Source organism: Nipponia nippon, unplaced genomic scaffold (genome assembly GCF_047370975.1).
Source record: "Nipponia nippon isolate SJK-2023a ecotype South Korea unplaced genomic scaffold, ASM4737097v1 scaffold_3, whole genome shotgun sequence".
Classification (NCBI taxonomy): domain Eukaryota; kingdom Metazoa; phylum Chordata; class Aves; order Pelecaniformes; family Threskiornithidae; genus Nipponia; species Nipponia nippon.
The window spans coordinates 34,945,718-34,963,628 of NW_028262347.1; the positions used below are offsets into that span (position 1 = coordinate 34,945,718).

The 17,911-nt window shown below is 47.5% G+C and overlaps 1 long non-coding RNA gene across 1 annotated transcript in view; it reads left to right on the forward strand.

Annotated features, from left to right (window-relative positions):
- The window catches only part of LOC148054547 (uncharacterized), a 52,046-nt gene extending 41,128 nt beyond the window's left edge, over positions 1 to 10,918 (forward strand). Inside the window, exon 4 of the long non-coding RNA XR_015706277.1 lies at positions 8,473 to 10,918. This is a non-coding gene — a long non-coding RNA (uncharacterized LOC148054547). The remainder of the gene's footprint in view (positions 1 to 8,472) is intronic.
- Positions 10,919 to 17,911: the final 6,993 nt, after the last annotated feature.

A 17,911-nucleotide genomic window follows, 5' to 3' on the forward strand; every position in this document is an offset into this window, starting at 1 on the left:
CATGGAGAAACAGAAAACCAAAGTGTGCTTTCAGTCAAGTTGAAAGTTGATGAGTGAGAGGACTTTAATTTAAGACAAAAAGATTGCATTCAACTCAGTAAGAAACATATTTTTTCCTTGTGCCAGTCTCTCTAGAGGTACTTTCTACTATTCAAACAGCAAATCGTGCAATAGTTTGGAGAGCCCAGAGTCCCTTTCTTTTTCTCTATGCATGAGACTTTCTTGACTCCTTATATAAGGGAGCATCAGAAAACACCCTCCTGGGCTGGGGTTAATGTGGGCTAGGAAAGTAAGCACTCAACATGCTCTACTGCAGCAAAAGCTATCTTTTGGGTCTGTTTTTTATTTTCAATCTAGGAATGAGGGGGAAGTTCCTGGAGAGTTACCAAACCATTACAGGTGGTTGAAAATATTTAACTCTTCTTTTTTAATAACAAACATTTACACTTTTAAAAAATTGTTTCTAAAATCTAGCTGACTCCCTAGAGCCATTCAACGAGTTACTGACAAGATCAGTCTGGGATGTGGGAATTACTTCATGAAAACAACCTTTTCCCTTCTTCCCGGGCAGAAATTCGCTGCAGGTGCCAGTGGCCCCGTTTGCATCAGCCAAGATTAAGGTGAAGCTTTCTAGCTAAAATTAACACCTACCTTGCCCGTAAGGGGTCTTTTTCCTGATAAGTTACGAGAACTTAAAGACTGCTTTTTAACTTCGGAGAGGAAGCCATGTCTGTTGGAGGGTGGCAGCGCTTAGGTGGAAGGTTTCTCTCCCGCTGCCATACCTGGCCAGCCTGTGTTTCACGGCAATCCAGCTCCCAGATGTGTGTGAGTTCTGAGAGCCCGCGTGGGTGTGCAGGGAATGCGCATTTGCGGTTCAGTCGGTACAATGCTGATGGTTAACGAGGTTAGCATCCTCCAAGGTTGCTAATAAAGGATGTCCTGCCCCCTCCCTCTCTTTGGCTGGTGCTGTCAAGACCTGCCTGGGCGATTCAGCTGCTCCTCTATTAGTGAGGTGCTCTAGCTTCTTGGTTCAGACTCCTGTAAGCTCTCCAGGCCCAAAACTTGGGCCTAATATGTTTGGCTGGACATAAATCAAAGGAGAATTAAAAAAAAAAAAAGTTGTTTATGTTTGAGAGATATCATATCATTCGGACTTCAAAATATTAATTCTGTTTAAAGTCTTTTTCCCTCCCCTGTGGTTTAGATTCATTAGTTGCTAGACTTCCTTAGTCTCAGCTACAGTTTTAGTATAGATTAAGAAGAAAAACAGGATCTTTGTTTGCATTATAAATAAGTCTAGACTGTGCAGTGATTGCCAGTATATTTTTCTTATTCCAACTGTATGTCAGCTTGGGATGAACACTTCGTCACTGTCAAGCCACCTGTACAACTGCAAAGTACCAGCTGAATCTGTCAGTGGTGCAAAGAGGAAATGAAGAGACTTCAATCCTCTGAACAGAGTTCCTTATCACCTAAAGATGTTGATTCAGATTAGCTTTTGCTATGACCTTCAATATGAAAAATTTCCAAGCTTTTTATCTACCGCAGTATTGATCTGCCAAGGCTATTGTGAGATTGTGTGAAAATGAGCTGCAGTGATTTTACCCTGCTCTTGCGTGCTGCAGAGCTCGTGTGCCCCACACAACACCACGTGAGTGCCTGCTGGGTTTGTGCTCCCTGGGCCCCTGCGCAGAACATGGGGACGGCTGTTGCCTCAAGCTCTGCTGCAGGGCTCCCAGCTCAGCCTGCGCTTCCTCGCCTTGGTTCACCTCTGCCATTTCAGTGGCCGCTGACACGTGAAGAGCTGCACTGTTGTCAGTGCTGGCCGCTCCTGGGTTGCTAAAGGAAGTATTGTAGGGAATAGTTCCCCAGTGTAAGCAGGAGTAAACACGTTTTTTGTTTTGTTTTTTTCCCTTTCTGGAGATGCTTGGATTTCCTCACCTCCCAAGCTACTGACTGAGGTCACCTTAGGGATCGCTATGTGGCTGCAGCCTCACGGTCTGGTGTAAGTGCTATTTTTCCCCAAAGACTGTGGTTCTGTTCCCTGCTCCCACCTGTAATTTTCCCAGTCTTCCCTGTACTGGCATTAGTGCTTATGTGGCCAGCTATGTTGGTAACCCTTCTTTTTGCTGCGTTAGGTAACCAACCAGCAGAAAACTGATCATGAGACTGCATTGAGAGGGTGGCTTTTCTCCTGGCTGCATGTTCCTGCTGCTTCCCTCTCTCATTTGGACATCTTCAGGGAGCTGAATGCTCAGAAAACTAGCAGAACCACAGCAACAAAACCTAAGTGATTTCAATTTTCTTAGGGTTTAGCTCTCCCATATTTGCAAGCTGTATGAGTAACTGAGCCAGTTTAAGAGGTAGGACAGGGACTTTCACTTTTGGCAACCACTCAGCTCTACTTGGTTCAACTCTGATGAGAAGCAGAAGTCCCAGTCTCTAGCAGGCTCTGGCTGCCATTTAGTATCTCTTGGTATGTTAGAGATCTGACTCATGTTTGCTTGACAAGCAGCTAAAACGGGTTAAAGTATGCTTCTCCCTCAGGCACACATTGGCTGCTTTGCACCTGGGGTCAGGACACCGTGTTTTGGGCTGGCATGGCTGCAGCACATGATCTGCTCTGCTCCTGGGCAGCCGCCTGCAGCAGCAGGGTGGAGCAGAGGGCTGAAGGGAAACATCTCCCGGTGTTGTGGCCAGATTTGTGAGAGCTCATCTCCCAAAACCCATCCTGTGTAACGGGAGCCAGGGACTCTGTGTGGCGCACTGGGGCGAGTGGCCGGGGCTGTAAGCACCAGCTTTGCTGCCAGCAACTGCCTGATGGCAGCTCCAGCGGCGCTGAGAGGACCCTGCGCTGGCTTTGAGGAGAGGTGGTGCTGTATTTCATCGGGAGTGATATTTTTGCCCAGGAGTGTAATGTGAATGGATTGTAAGCGATGCACTGGGTCCCTTTCAGGCTCACAATGCAAGAATGGTGTTTTTGGTTTTTTTTCTTGTTGCCTTTTCTATCTCCTCCCCAGCAGCCATTTCTTCTGCAAGCAGTAATAACCCAGATCCTTTAGCTTCTTATCCTAGCTGAACCCTTTGATCAATCTAGTATCTCTCTGGACATTTTCCAACATGTTTCTAGTCTTTCCACCTTGAATGAGCCTCACAGAAAAATGTAAATCCTGTTTTTCAGGCAGAATATTTCTTGTTCTTCTGCTCTTCTGTGTTTTTTCTTAAAGAATACTCACAACACTTTACATAAAACCTAGACTGACATGTTTTAGGAATTTATTGAGTATTTCTGCTTATTCCTGGCATAGGGCCCAACCAAAGGCCCATTGAACTCTTTGGCGGGTTTAGAGCAATAACCTCTGTTTGAAAACTTCTGATGCTCCTTACTCTGGATAAGGGCTATATGTCAGGTTTTCTATCTTAAGACATACGCTCTCCCTCACTGCTTCTCTTGTCACTTGTGAATGTCACAGCATGGGACCATTTTGCCTACCTGAGCTGTGGAGCAGCACTGTGAGTCTGGAAAGAAAAGTGACAGTGCTGTAACTGCCAGTCAGTATTTGCTCCTGCCCGTGTCCGCTTCTGATTTGGGCCCCAGCAGCTACCATGCTGGTTGATATTAATGCTACAGTCTGTTCTCAGACCTGGTTCTGTTGCAAAAAACATATAAGGAGGAATGCTCAGGGGCCTTTTAGCTCTGCTAAAACAGACCTACTGGATTTCTTTTTCTTCTCCACTGCTTTCCTCTCCTTCGTCCTCTTAGTGTGGCATGAATGTGGGTTCATATAGTTGTGCAATGCAAAATACACTAGATTTAAAAACAATACAAAGCAAAAAACCCTGAACTGAAATTGCCTCTTTAAAGCTGCGGCATTAAGTTTGGCTGTGATCCAGCCTGGAGACTTTCCTTGGCAGCGACTGTGACGCAGATATCTCAGTTTGGAATTGCTCTTTCAGACCCAGATTCACACAAGAGTAACAGGAACATGATAAGCCAAGTTACGCGAGGCAGTGAAGCCCACTGCAGTCCGGTGAAGACAATCTGTCTGTTCACCTCCTATGGACTTCTCTGGGGCTGCTTGCATGTAAGAGGCGGGTAAGGGAAGGGGATGAGAGGACAGAAAAGTAGCTGTGATTTTAAGTCCACCTGTTTCTGAAGGATTTAAGTCATGTAGGTGAAATAGTTCAAGCTTCCGTTATGGAAAATGATTATCTTTGTTTCACATGTTCTTTCTGCTTTGCCTCATTAAAAGCTTGTTTCATTGTTGGACTGTGCTGAACTCTTACTGGGAAAATTACTGATCTTTGTTTTCTGGCCTGATCCAGCTGCCTTTAAAGCTAAAAGAGATCTGTTAGATTCAGTAGGTAAGTGGGGAGGTGAGAACAAGCGATGCAAAACCAAGTACTCAGTGCTCTGATTGACCCTGAATGGTAGGAGAGAGATCCAAAGACTGAAGTCCTTTTTAGGAGCAATGGTATAATTGAGGGCAAAAAGCACATAACTGTAGCTCATTCATTTCTAATTTGGGCAAGGAGGAGTCTACCCACTTCTTACTGTCTGGCTTGGAATGACAAACAGGTGAGCCTGCCCATTTTGCTTTCCACCAGGACATTGCTGGTTTGCAGGACCACCTCAAAACCAATGTGCATTTGTGTTGCTCCTCACAGCAAGCACTATGTAGGGGCATATACACTCTGCTGCTATTTAAAGCATCAATACTAAGTTAGTGTCTGAAATGCTACCTCTGACCTGGTTGGCAGAACTGAACCAGTGCAGTATGGATGGATTAACATCTCCTTGCTCTGCGTTGACTCAGAGGCAAGCTCTCGGAGGCAACAGTTAACTCAGGGCAAGGTCTTGTCCCAAATGTCTTGATCCTGCTCAATTTCCATGAATTTGTCATTACGTTTTGCTAACAAGAATGAAGTGGCCTCAAATGCTAGTGTAATATCTGCTTTTTTTTTTCCCCTTTTTTCTTTTTCTTCTGCTGGGAATGAAGTATTTCTTTCTGTTGCTTAGAAAGCCCAGCCAAAGCTCATCCATATTTCTGATGCTGGATGCAGTCCATGAGTGAATCATGATTTAGTTCTGCATGACATAGAGAGTTTTTCTTTATTTAAATAATATAGTTTATAGAATTGCATATGCTAGTTCTTTAAAAGCCCATCCACTGAGCTCTTTCTTCATAGTACTCAAATGAGAACACAGTGTTTTCTGTATTGTTTGGAATAGCCTGGGAAACAATGCCTCCCAGTGTGAACAGATCTCCTTCAGTGCGCTGGCAAACTCATCTCGGAGGAATGTGGTTATCGACTAACCCATGATTTCTGATAGCAATAGCTAAAAAGAGTGGAAAAGTACTCAGCTGCCTGCAGTCCAATAGCACAGCAGTTTACCGACGTGCATGATAAAGTTGCTTCTATTTAAAATGGTCATAAATCCTATTGGCCCAAACACAGCATCCTGGCTGCCCAGGAACAGCTGTGGACCAAGGCCTCTGGTGGTGTAAACTGGTGTGGCTCTGCTGGTTCCCGCGAAGCAGTTTCATCTGTGCCAGTTAAATATTTCATCTTACTATACGTTACAACACTGTTACTTGCAAAGAGAGTACTTTGAATTAATGCTTGTGCTTGTGGGAAAACATTGGGATGGAAAATGTAATCATCCATTGTTAACATGGGTGTCTGGATTCAATGACTGAAAGTTGGCATCGGTTCGTAAAATATAAAATAAGGAACACGCAGAACAAATACACTTGCATAGAGATTGATGCTTTTTTCCCCCTGGGGGGAGACTGGGAAGAGAACAGGTTTTGAGCTATTTCTCCAGTGAGCAGAAGGGAGCTGAGGGATTTTAGTTCTTGGAATACTGTAAAGGTCAGTGACATCTGTCCTTGCCTCAACTTGGACACTGCCCAGATTTTGGGAGCGAGCTTTTCTACTTCTACCCCATGTTCTGCGTGGACAGTGTTACGGCAAATTTCCGATCACAGATGAGCCATGTGCGGGCAGAGGGGACCCGTGCTCCTGTGTCTCCGTCTCCCCTTCCTTGCAGTGGCCCAGGGTTTTCTTCCTCCAGCAGCTGCTGTGGACTGAGTTCCCCAGGGTTTGCCAGGCTTCGGGGGCTGGGTGCAAGGGGGAGTGCGGCAGGAACGTGATGGTAGAGCAGAACATGGTTGTGCTTTCACCGTTCTTATTGGATTTCAGGGTGGTGCCTTATGAGGAACACCTGAAGGAGAGCAAAGTCTTGCAAACCTGAAGGAAAGCACTTCCAGCCATGGCCTGCCTTTGTTAGAACAGTTGGCTGAGATGGGGCTGGCAGCTCTCTGCACCGCACAGTTTGAGCTAAGGAGTGAGATTGTAACGATGGCCGACAAGGAACAGGGAAAGGGCCCTAAAGCCAAGGAGAGTGAAGGGGAGGATGTGCCTGCACTCCCTGCCCCAGTTGATCCCTCTGCCACCATGTGCTCAAGAGATGAGCCACTCTTGCTGCTACTGCCCTTCTTCAAGAGCATCCAGAACCCCCCCAAGACCCTCAGGTCTGCCCTGTGAAGCTGGATGACTCTATAAGCCGATTCATCTGCAGCACTTGCCTTGGTGATTTCGCTTAGCACTCTCATTTCTTTTGTTTTTACATAAATGTCTTTCTTAAGAAACATTTTTAGCTGGCAGGAAAAACAACAAAAGAAAAATCAGCATCAACACAACAGCTGTGTAGTTCATCAGAAAGATTTCCTAGGTCTGGCACCACCCTGGGCCCCCTCCTTCGTCTGCTGCCGCCGTCTCCGCTAGCTCAGATGTTAACACTTTAACCTCATGCACAGTAGGGGTAGGGAGGGAAAAAGTTCAGCTCCCTGGTACCATCGGGAACGTGGATTTCCTGGGTCCCAGGCTGCAGCCTGCGTTTCAGAGGCTTTTTGTTTTGGAACAAAAGGGTTTGAATTCCTCTTTCTGAGCAAGAAATAGATGAAATGTAGTTACTGCAAGCAGCCACACCATGGCACTAACAGTGAAAAACGGCTCTTGGCGAAAACCTAGAGCTCATGTCAAAACATGCTATAATAGCACATTTTACTACAGCACAGGAATGTTAATGTGATACCATTAAATATTATGTTGCAAGGAAATTACATGTCCCAAACCATTGCAATGTGTATCTGTGACCCCGGGGAAGCTCTTTCTCTCAGTGGTGTGTTTATACTCATGCCAATTTGCTTTTCCCATAACTCCCTTTTTGCCATCGCCCTGCAAATGTAATTCATGCTCCGAACTGGTCTGTGAGGCCATGGCTGCCTCTGACATCCAGCGTCTTGCGCAAGGAGGAGCGGGGCCAGCTGACCGGGCAGATTCAGGGAAGTCAGACATGGTTACCGCCAGCTTGTTTCGTAACGAGAGACCCTGAGAAAATGCTTTGCAGGGAGCACCTATGAGAAACCATGAGCTGCGTTGCCTCTTGTCGCTCAAGCAGTGTGTGTCCCAGCCTGGGGTAGGGGCTTTTGGAGGCTGAGACTCCTGCATTTTGCCCCTGCCGTGGCTTGTATGGAAGGATATTATGAACAGGTGCAGATTTAGTGGGGAATTTGCTCTCCCACGAGGGCCGACTGGTGCAATATATCCTGATGTGCCAGGCGATGTGGTTGTGGTCCGTCATAGTCCTCCCTTTTCTCCAACTTAGACAAGACTGGGTCTCCCTGGTCCAAGTCCTCCCTTAACAGCTGACACAAAGCTTAGTGCCTTGCTTTGAGAGCAAAGGATCATTTGCTCAGACTCCATTTGTTGAAACCTCAGATTAAAAAGCCCAGCTGCGAAGCGACTGGAGTGAAAGGCCCTCTGTAGCAGGAGAAGGTAGTACCTGGCTTGTCCTTTCACCTTGTCCTTTGCTCTTCCTCGGCACTGTCAGTGCTTGGGTGCTCTGCCAGCCACATGCACTTTGAGAGGCCTTTAGAGATGCTGGGGTAATAACCAGTGCCGCTGGAGCGGGCACAAGGGCTTCCCAGAGAGAGGCTGCTGTCACAGGGGTGTTCTCATGTGAGGGTAAAAATAGAGGCACGTAATTACATTTTTCACATGGGACTGATGTCTCAGATATTATTTCACTGACTGATTTGTGTTGAGTGAGGGGAAAACACCTCAATTAATGTGTGTCAGTGCTGTGTGATATCAAAATGTCTTTAAAAGTTGAAATTGCTCTCCTATATTCTGCAAGCTGGTGAGAGCGATTGCATGGGGAGATGATAGATTTGCAAGCAAAAGCCTTACATTAATCATTACCTGTCTCATTTTGCTAGTTCTAAGTTAGAGGACCAAAGCAGACTATGACATGAAGAACATTTAAGGAAGTCATTAATGTTATTTCACTCTGGAGGATGGTAGGCCTGCATTTTCTTGGGCTTTAGGGTTTGCTTTTTTTTTTTTTTTGTCAAGTCCCAGTCCTCTGTTCTGAAAAACTCCTGTTTTCCCCTTACTCTGCAGGTGAGAGGAGAGGACCAAGGTGGAGCTGCATGGAGAATCTGGCTCCTCAGCCAGAAAAAAACACCACAGCAGCACAGTGACCAGCCCTGGAATTAACTCTCCCAACATATAACTGAATTAAATCATGCTCTGAGTCCTGTGCCTGTCAGGACCCTTCCAAGGGCTCCTGGATACACTGGAGGAGGTTGGGCGCTCATCGTGCAGGCTGCCACCAATCTGCCCCAAGGAAGCAGCAAGGGGAGCAAGGCTGGGGCTGCGCTTCCTTCAAGGGTGCACACAGGGGCTGGCTGCGGCCTCGTCCCCTGGAAAGCTGATTCAGCCATGCCGGCCTCACACAGGCAGCGATGCAAACCTCAGGATGTGTTTGTTGCCACAGCCTGTGTGATTTTCATAAGCCGTTCAAATTGGAGCTAGTAATTTCCATTGTTGGTGGGAGAGGTGGTGGGGAAGAGGGGAAGAAGGCTGTGTTAAGGAAAAATTTGGAATTTTTTGTCCTTTTTCTGTCAACTGACAATTTTTTCTGTGGTCAGAACTACTGAAAGTTTATTTTTTGGATTTTTCTAAGGATGAACTGCTGCTATGGGGAAGCAAAGCAGCTATGAAAGCTGTAACACCCGTATCCTATTTTCTGTCAAAAAGGGAGAAAAAAAAGTCATTTTGCCTAATCACTGTTTTCAAAAGCCATTACCACGCTAACGCTTTAGTATGGGCTGCCTGTATCCTCGATACCATCACCCCAGGGAGTGAGCCTGCCTGCTGGCAGCCCAGGGAAGCACAGGCCCAAGGATCTCCAAAACCTGGATCTTCCTCACAAACCTCTCCAGGGCACCATTCCGTGCTGCCTGCTTCACCTGCTGATGGACATCTACCTGGCCAGCTCCTCAGACACTGCCTCTTCTGTTCAGACAGAATTGCGTCTTTTTTTTCTGGGCTGATTTGAATCGGGTCCCAAGCGCTAACAATCAGTGCATTCAGGACTTATTTTGGTGACACTTTGAACCTCAGCTGTGCTCTTCCAGGAAGGGCCCTGGCTCAGCGGTGCCCCTGCACATGGCTGGGAATGAGCATGGAGCCCTTCTGAGAGCAGAGAGCCATGCCCCAGCCCGATGAAATACTTTTTTATCTATTGTAAGCTGAATGGGCAGGAGAGCCAACAGTGTGCTCCTTGGCTCTCCCCTTAAACAGACTGGGGAGGCCCAGGCACCTCTCCAGATAACTGGGGGTTCAATCTTACCTTGCAACTTGCTAAGTTATCAAGACTTCTGCCGTTTAAGGTTGCATGTCTGTTCTCCACTCCACAAAGTACAGATACTCTTTTTCTTTTCCACACAGAACAATTCAAAGGTTGAACTGCAGGATGAGTGTAAATAATCCCTTCTGGTGAGCTCTCTAGACAAAATATTGCCTGTGAGCTAATACCATGAGGGCAGTTCCTCCATCTGTAATCCAAGAAAACTGCCTGAAATTCTAAGCAATGAGGGAGAGACTTTTTAAAGTTAAGCAGAAAAAAAATAACAGTTGCTCAGGTTGCAGAGATGACAAACCAGTAGTGTTTGCATTACTGTTTCTTTAGTGGTACTCATACTGAAGTCTGTTCTGGATGTACCCCACTTCTGACAACATGCATAATTAGATGTAGCAACTTCATGGTTTTTTTTTTATCTCTTAAAGACTCCTTGACTAATATTTGTGTTAGTTAAAGTTGTAATCTAATCGCATCTTCTGCAAGTCCACGCACATTTTTATGCACACAGTGGGTCAAGTTCTTTTCCGTAGGCAAGGTCTTTTTGGTGACAGATATTTGGAGAGCTGGTTATAACTCAGTGTAACACATCATCCTCCATTCTTTCCTTCCTTGCAGTGTCTGGACAATGTGGACACCAGTTAAAAACTGCTGTGATGTGAGCACATCTTCTTCCACCCCTTTGGCTCCTGTCCAGCTCATTGCACCCAAAGCTCAAAGGGAGGGTGGTACAGAAGGCACTGATGCACGTTTCTGCAGACTGGTCACTCATGCTGCAATAATGAAATTCCCAGTTGGGATGGAAAAGGAATTTCACTCCACTGGCACTGCTGACTAGCTCAAAAGGGAGAAAGGGAGACTTTGGCCTGGGCATCTCGATTCTGCACAATTTCTTGGCCATCGCACTGAGGAAGACTCCTGAAGGCTGATGGCCCTCCACCCAGCTGAGGGCCATCTCCCCATTGCAGTCACAGCTGCATGACTCCAGGGGCAGGAATTTTCTCCCTTATTAAAGAGAAGGGGCAGGAAAGGCTAACGTAAGTCTAGTTGGCAATTTCGCAAGTTGATTTTTGTACTTCAGGTAGATTAACAGCAACATATGTGAGTTCTTCTATGTTATGTAGCTTATTTCAGCCTCCGATTAGGTTACATCGTGTGCACAATCCCTTCCTTGACACTTGACACAACAGCTGCCAAGGTTGGTTTCTGGACAGGCCTGTCTTGGGAACAGTGTGTGCTGTGATCTGAATAAAGGGTGCTCAGGTTGGATGTGTGTCTCTGCTTGCCCCTTCCATTGCAACTTTGTTGTGGTAACTTTATGAAACCCAAACCAGCTGCTTCCTAGTTTTACACAAAACACATTAATTGAGACCTCTGGCTTTGGTGAAACAGCCAACTCCTACTTGTAGGAGTTGTTTACATATGATGCTCGTCTCCACAAATTGCAGAAGGTTACCTCGCCCCAGAATTTGATACAGGGAATATTAAGTATTGGTAAGTGAAAGTGTATAAAAACTTTGTAGTGAGTCCTTCATGGCCACGTACCTATTAAAAATAGCTGCTGACAGATCTGATTTCCACTCATCAGAGTAAAAAAGACTGCCAGGCGATTCATCTGTGTCTGTCACTGACTATATTTTCTGGTTGCCCTTTTAGTCAGCTCCTTGCACAAGTTCTCCCTGAAAAGTGTGTAGTGAAGCTACCTTCCTGAATCAGCTCCTCTGGAAGCTTATCAGCTACTAAAACCAAAACAGTCCCCAACTACAAAGGTAGCAGCAGCAGCAGGAGTGGAAATCTTTGCATCCCCTTGATATGTTTGACTCAATCATATTTCGATCAATGTATTTAATATATTTATATATGATTCTTGGTGCACTTTTAACAGGTACTTACAAATCTACAAATTCTGTGCCTCTTTTAAAACATGTTAACTTTTCAGGATTATTTAAGGCATGCTGGAAGATGGAGTCTATATCTCTTGTTATGAAGTCTTTTAAGCACTAACCACGTGAGCACCATTGATTTTGTGTCGAGGATCACAGTCCGAACCCTCCCAGCCTGTCCTTGGCCTGGCGCAACCTCTCAAGCCCCTGAAGTCAAGGGCAGAGCTTGTCTGACTTTAACAACAGGAATGAAGTCCTAATCCTTGTAAGCACCTTTTCTAGATAAGCCCTTGGTGCATGGAAGAGTGTGTTGCTCTGACTGTGTCAGCACAATCAGAGCAGGGCAACTCTCCCAGCGCAGTCGGATGCTGCAGCAGCTGCTCCGGCTTGCTTGTATCGGTACAGCTCTGTTTATGATGGGGCTTTTACAAAGGCACGTGCGGCAGTTTTTTTAAATAGTCACCCAGCAAAGCTTTGCTGCCCTCATCCTTGGCTGTAGCAGCTGGAGCATGTGCTGGCTCCCAGGCACAGCTGACCCAGTTTGGGTCCATCAGATGCAGGGTGATGAGGGTGAGCGGTGCAGAGGGACTGAGGCTGAGGGCAAGACCTGCATTTAAACTGGTAGTTGGAAGGGTGGTCCAGCTGTGCGTCAGCTGGGTGTGCCCTTCAGCAAACGCTCATGGCTAAAGCAAAAAAGCTTGATGCTTACCAACCACAGATACCTAGGGTATCTAATACAGCAGGCTTAAGTGCTGCTGCCCAGTGCCTGGGTCGCACTGGTTTTGTCAGTCAAACGGTTGATTTCACTGCCAACTATTTTAGTTCATTGACCTTCTGGAGAAACGAAATAGGAACAAAGTGGTTTTGTGGTTCAGAAGCATCAGTTTGTTTCCTAGCATGACAATCCTGCTGCTCTTCCCCAGGAAAGTTGCTTTCTTGGCTCATACCCTTGCAGCAGCAGCCAGAATAGTATCAGCAGCCTCATGCCTCAGTTAACTCAGCTTTACATGACATTAAAGAGCATGCCAAGCCAATAAAAATGGGAACCTGAGCAGTGGTAGGCGGTAGCCATTCATCTGCTCCTTGATGTTTTGGCTTGTTTTCACTGCCATAGAGCCCCCTGTCCTAGTCCGGTTGCCTCTGGCAATGGCAGGGTAGATAGGGCCATGCAGACACAGTATGTGAGAAAGAGTGACCTATTGTAGCAGGAGTTTTGTGTTTGTGGCTTGTGCTGTCATGCAATGAAATCATCCATGTTTGGACAGGGAAGGGATTGACTCTGCTGCGAGCTGGTAGCTGCGTGGAGTAGCTGGGGTTGCAGCGAGGCTCTGCTTCCCCAGATGAAAGCACCGTTTCACCTCAGCTTATCCCTGGTCCATGTTGATCGTGGCTTAGCCATGTTACAAACACTGGACTTTTAGCCACATCTTGGGGAATGATTGGAAATGAAAAGGAGAAAACACCGATTACTGTGTCTGCCCATATGCTCTGGTCTGTTCCCATTCAACAGGCTGTGAATCACATTTCCGTGGGGTGTGAAGAGGACTGGGGGATGGGGAGAGCTCCTGAGCACTGCATAGAGCTGCAGAGCCACAGGAGAGAACATGGGCAGTGGCTGCTGTGCCACTGGTGGAGGGGCGAGCAGCCAGGGAGCTGGGACAGGGGCTGCTCCCTGGGATGGCTGGCTGCAAGCCGGCTTCATGCTGGGGCTGCCTTAGCGTGGTACCATCCCGGGGCAGACATACTCTACTGCTCAGAAAGGCTTAGGAGCTCAAGCACAGCATCATGCTAATGCAGCTCTCAATTTTCTGCACTTTGAGTCTACAGCTTCTAGATAATGACACCCAGAGCCACAAAGATAGCCAAATCCTACCTGAACAGCATGTTTCATTGAAAACTGCCGCCATACCTGTGGGTCTGGAGGCACTCTAGTTTTTACTAGCAACTTTCCAGAGATGCTTTAAGTTTGGTCGCAGCACAGCACATCCCGGTGATGCCATACTGGCTGAGTGGTTCACTGCAAGGTGCTTCTCCCAGCTAAGACTGTGCATGGTTCAGCATCGGATGCTGAGACTTATCTCCTCAGCTGTGGGGGCCAACATCTCAGCTAGTCATCTCAGGCTCCCTTCCTAGGCCAGGAAGAGAATCGATTGTTCATGGAAAGAAGTTTATCTTATATTAAAATGGCTGGTTGCCATTGTTCTTATCCAGTAGCTCCATGCCTGGAGACCTGGTCGTGGGGTGTAAGGCAGGGATTTGGGTCTCCCCTCTGTCTGAGAGGATCCTCAAGCCAACTCCTTCCTCTGAGTCCTGAATCACTGGGCTATAAACCACCCTGTGGGGGCAGGAGTGAAGAGGAAAAGCATCATCCTTCACTGCCCCCGAGAGACTGGGTGGATGAGAAGACCACTGCCTTTACAAAACTCATGCAAAACTGACGAGCAGCAATGGGAGGTGTGGTGTGCCTCTTCTCAGCCAGCACTAATCTCTGAAGAAAAATGGTTATAGCTGAAAGACGTGGCCTCAGCCAGAAGTTTCCCACCACCTGAGGAGAGTGGTGTTCTAACTGCTGGGCTGTTATGTGAAAAGTTGGAGTGCAGCTCCATCCTCCACCTGTGTTTTAATTGAGAGGCAAGTGCCTGAGTAGCTGAGTCAAAACCGAGCTGCTCGGTGCAGTTGTGTGTTAGGAGAGGCACCTGGAAGAGACAAACCGTGGTGCGCACAGCACGGCACAGCACAGCCGAGCCTCCGGGGGCCAGGGAGGGCTGGGAGGAATGTGCAAAACTGAATTTTGGATGCAGGTGCAGGGACTGGTTGGCACGTCCCCTGGCCACGAAGGCAGCGCCTTGGCTGGCAGCTCGTGATGTGCAGCTGAATGTATCCCCAGAGGTGCTGGCAGCATCTGTGGGGCCTAGGGGGCTTTTGGAATCACAGGACGAGGGACTGCCGCAGGGGCTGGAGCACTGCTCTGCCTCCTTTGCAACAGGAGAAGCGATCTGCCCAGTCCCAAGTGAATCCTTTGATCTGCCAAGGACTGATAGGTGTGGGGCCCTGCTCCCCTTCCTTTTGAGGGAGGAAGTTTTGGCTGCAGGAGAGGTTTCACAGCAACGCCTTCTTGCCTTGCAATGGATGTAGGCTTTTTTAAAAGGCTCCAGGTTTAGGGATTTTTCCCTAGGCCAGTGTTGCTGTGACTCCTATACCCTGAATGCCTGCACTGCATCCGTGGGGCACCTCTCCCATGGGGCTGGGCACTCTGCTGTGTGGTGGAGCCCCCCGAGCCCTGAGGCAGTGCCCGGCCCTGTGTGGGATCTCCCTGAGCTGCTGCCCAGAGCCACGTGCAGGCTCCACCTTGCGAGCCACTCGCTCCTCCAAAGACATTGCCTTGGCTGTTACTAGCACTGGAAAAAGTGGTTGGCAATGGCTGGACTTGCCCATTTTCTTGTCTCCATGGGAAATATCTGCGGCTGGTCGCACCTGGCTGTGCTGCTGATGGGGCTGCCCGGGGCTGCAGGTGATGTGTTGAGGCAGTGCGGTGCTTACTGGCTTGGATCCGGGGACCAGCCTTCCCTGGCACATTTGAATGTGCTGGCAGAGAAGTAACTTGCAGTGTCATATCTTGAGCCATATTTTACCGGGATAATAATACTCACCTTTAAGTTTTCCTTATTGTGCTTTTCGTTAGTAGGTTGTAGAGGATGGCCTTTGCCTCACATGTGAGGCATGCTGTGCCAGAGCCAGGGAGGGAGCTCCCTGGATGGAGGTGGCTGCGGTCTACCTCTATCAGCCAGCAGCAGGGCTGGGCAGCGAGGAGCCTCCCAGACCCTGGTGTGGTTTCTGGAAGGCAGTCTCTCGCTTCCCAGGACCCAGCCTGTGCCTTCAGCTTGTGCACCGACATGAAAACCCAACATGGAGATGAGGAAAAGCAACAACAAACCAGGTGACTGAAAGCACATCTGAGCATTGGAGATATATTTTGGTAAACATGATGCTGCTTTTTCATCACATCCCTCCCCTCTCCCCTTGCTACCCCAGGATACTTTTAAAGCCTGCAGTGAGATGCCAGATTGCAGTTTATGCATTTCAGGGACCTAAATGAAAACAGATGCCGTGTTCCTGCGAGCCGCCTCCCCACGCTGGCCGCAGCAGCCCTAGCGTCGCGGGGGCTGCCAGCACATGGGGTACGCTGTGGGGGCACGGCCCCCCGCACAGGATGCTGCCGAGCAGATCACCCTGCCCTTCGCCTCTCCCCAGGGCCCTAGTACTATTTTTTTGTATTTTTTTAGTTTTAGTCACTTTCCTCACATGGAGACCAAGACCCCAAAAGGGAAACCAAGAGCAGCCTCCAACTTTCTTTATCCCTCCCCGAACCCCTCCTTATTGTTCGGGGAAAACAGAACTGAAACAAACTGTAATGTTTGGGAACGGGCTAAAATTAGGATTCCGCATGAATGATGAAACTCACCAGGAAAGAAATTAGTTAATTCCCGCCCCCCCCACCCAGGGCCTGCTTCTTCCTCGTGGTGGAGAGTGCTTTGCTGTGCAGCTGGGAAAAAGGTGTCCAAATCCCCTGCTTGCAGCCACAGCGAAGAGCTGGCTGTTGCTTCATTACAGGAGTTAAAAAGGGAATAAGTAACATGATAAAGACAATCATCAAGCGAGTTTGCTCTTTACTTCCCTGGACTTTTTCTGTGAAGACTGTGCTGGCATAAGAGCCCGGCGAGGCCATGGGAACCTGCATCATGGTCCCTGCAGGATTTAGCTGGAGCGACCGGAGACGTCGTGGTCCCCATGGGCTCGCCAGCAACAGCTCTGCTGTGCTGCGTCAAGGTCAGTGCCCATGAGGGACATGCGGACAGCCCATCCCCCTGACAGCAAATAAAACCTCAGCCAGGGAGGGCTGCTTGTGGCAAGCCGTGGCGTTGTTTCAAGGTTTCGTGAGCCTAAAGAAAAAGGGTGGTTGAAGGGAGAGAGGTGCCCTTTATGCATCTATTTATTAAATTCAGTTTGAGGGAGCTCTGCTATTGTGTTCTGAAGAAAAGAGGGCTGTTACGGAGCAAAGGAGCTGAAGTGTCTGCCAAAGTGTCTAATACGATGCAAAGTCTTTAGTCTTTACATAAAGAAACTATGCGGCTCAACTAAGTAGGCTGGTTAAACCCGAGCAGCCTCTTACACTTTAAACAAAAACTAGATAAAAGCTTCTCCCTGCCACGTGGCCGGGAATAATGGTGCTGCCTCCAGACTCTTTGAACCTGACCTGGGATGCACTAATTTATCTCCCTCGACTGGGCTGAACTGAAGAGCCCTTCCTGACTTCAGGGAAGCTGTAAATATGCACATTGTGAAAAATGCAGCTCTTGCTTACGCTACAGTAGAAAATGACAACTTGCTTAAAGAATACCTGGCTCTGAGTTGGCAAGTTTTGGAGACCATCAAGGCCGATCAAATCTTAAAAATCAATAAAAATATGCCATGGAATTAAAAAATGCTCTGGTGTGTAAAGTGTCTAGGTGTTTTTAAAGTGGTGATTACTATACTGACAGTGGAAGAAATTGTGATATGGGCTGCATTTCTCCACCTTAGCGTATTTTAACAACAGAAGAAATATTTTCAGATCTGGAATTCAGACACTGAGGTGGGTCTGTGTGGCCAGGGCCTGATTCTTTGAAAGTGGGGCCAAGCCTGGCGCATGGCGTGGCCCATCGTGTGGCTCTGTAAGAAAGCATTCGGATGCTCTTTTCCACCAAAATGTTAAAAATGAAAAGCCCAGTCCCTTAAAATAGGCTCTTTAGTTCATAGATGAGAATTTGTGTGTGGGGAGGGCTGAGTGCATCATTTCGGGTCAGGTAAAGTCGAAATGTTCAAAACGTGCCTGCTGCAGAAGGTGGAGCTCAACTGAAGCAGTGGCTGGATGGAGAATGGCTCCTCCTGATACAGCTGCTGGCATTAAAACTGCCCTTTGCATTTACGTCAGACAGTATCCTGGGCAGAACTGTTGATGGCCTGCAAAATACATATGTGCTTCTTTCATGACCCCACTTCTACGTACATACCCTGCTTTCTCTGTTTTTTTTCAGGATGTTTTCCAAGCAATAACTCCTGTTTCTATTGTGATACATCTACTGAGAATGGGACAATTTCCCACTGGCATTTGTCAAATTAATGTAAAATTTCACTTTATGCACGCATTTGTTTAATACAGTTACAGCGTCTTATTTTAAAACATGCCTGTTTTTGTTTAGGTAAGCGTAGCAAACTTAGTGGTTAGGAAGTAATGCTCATTACTGCTATTATTGTTAGTTAAGCCAAAGCTTAA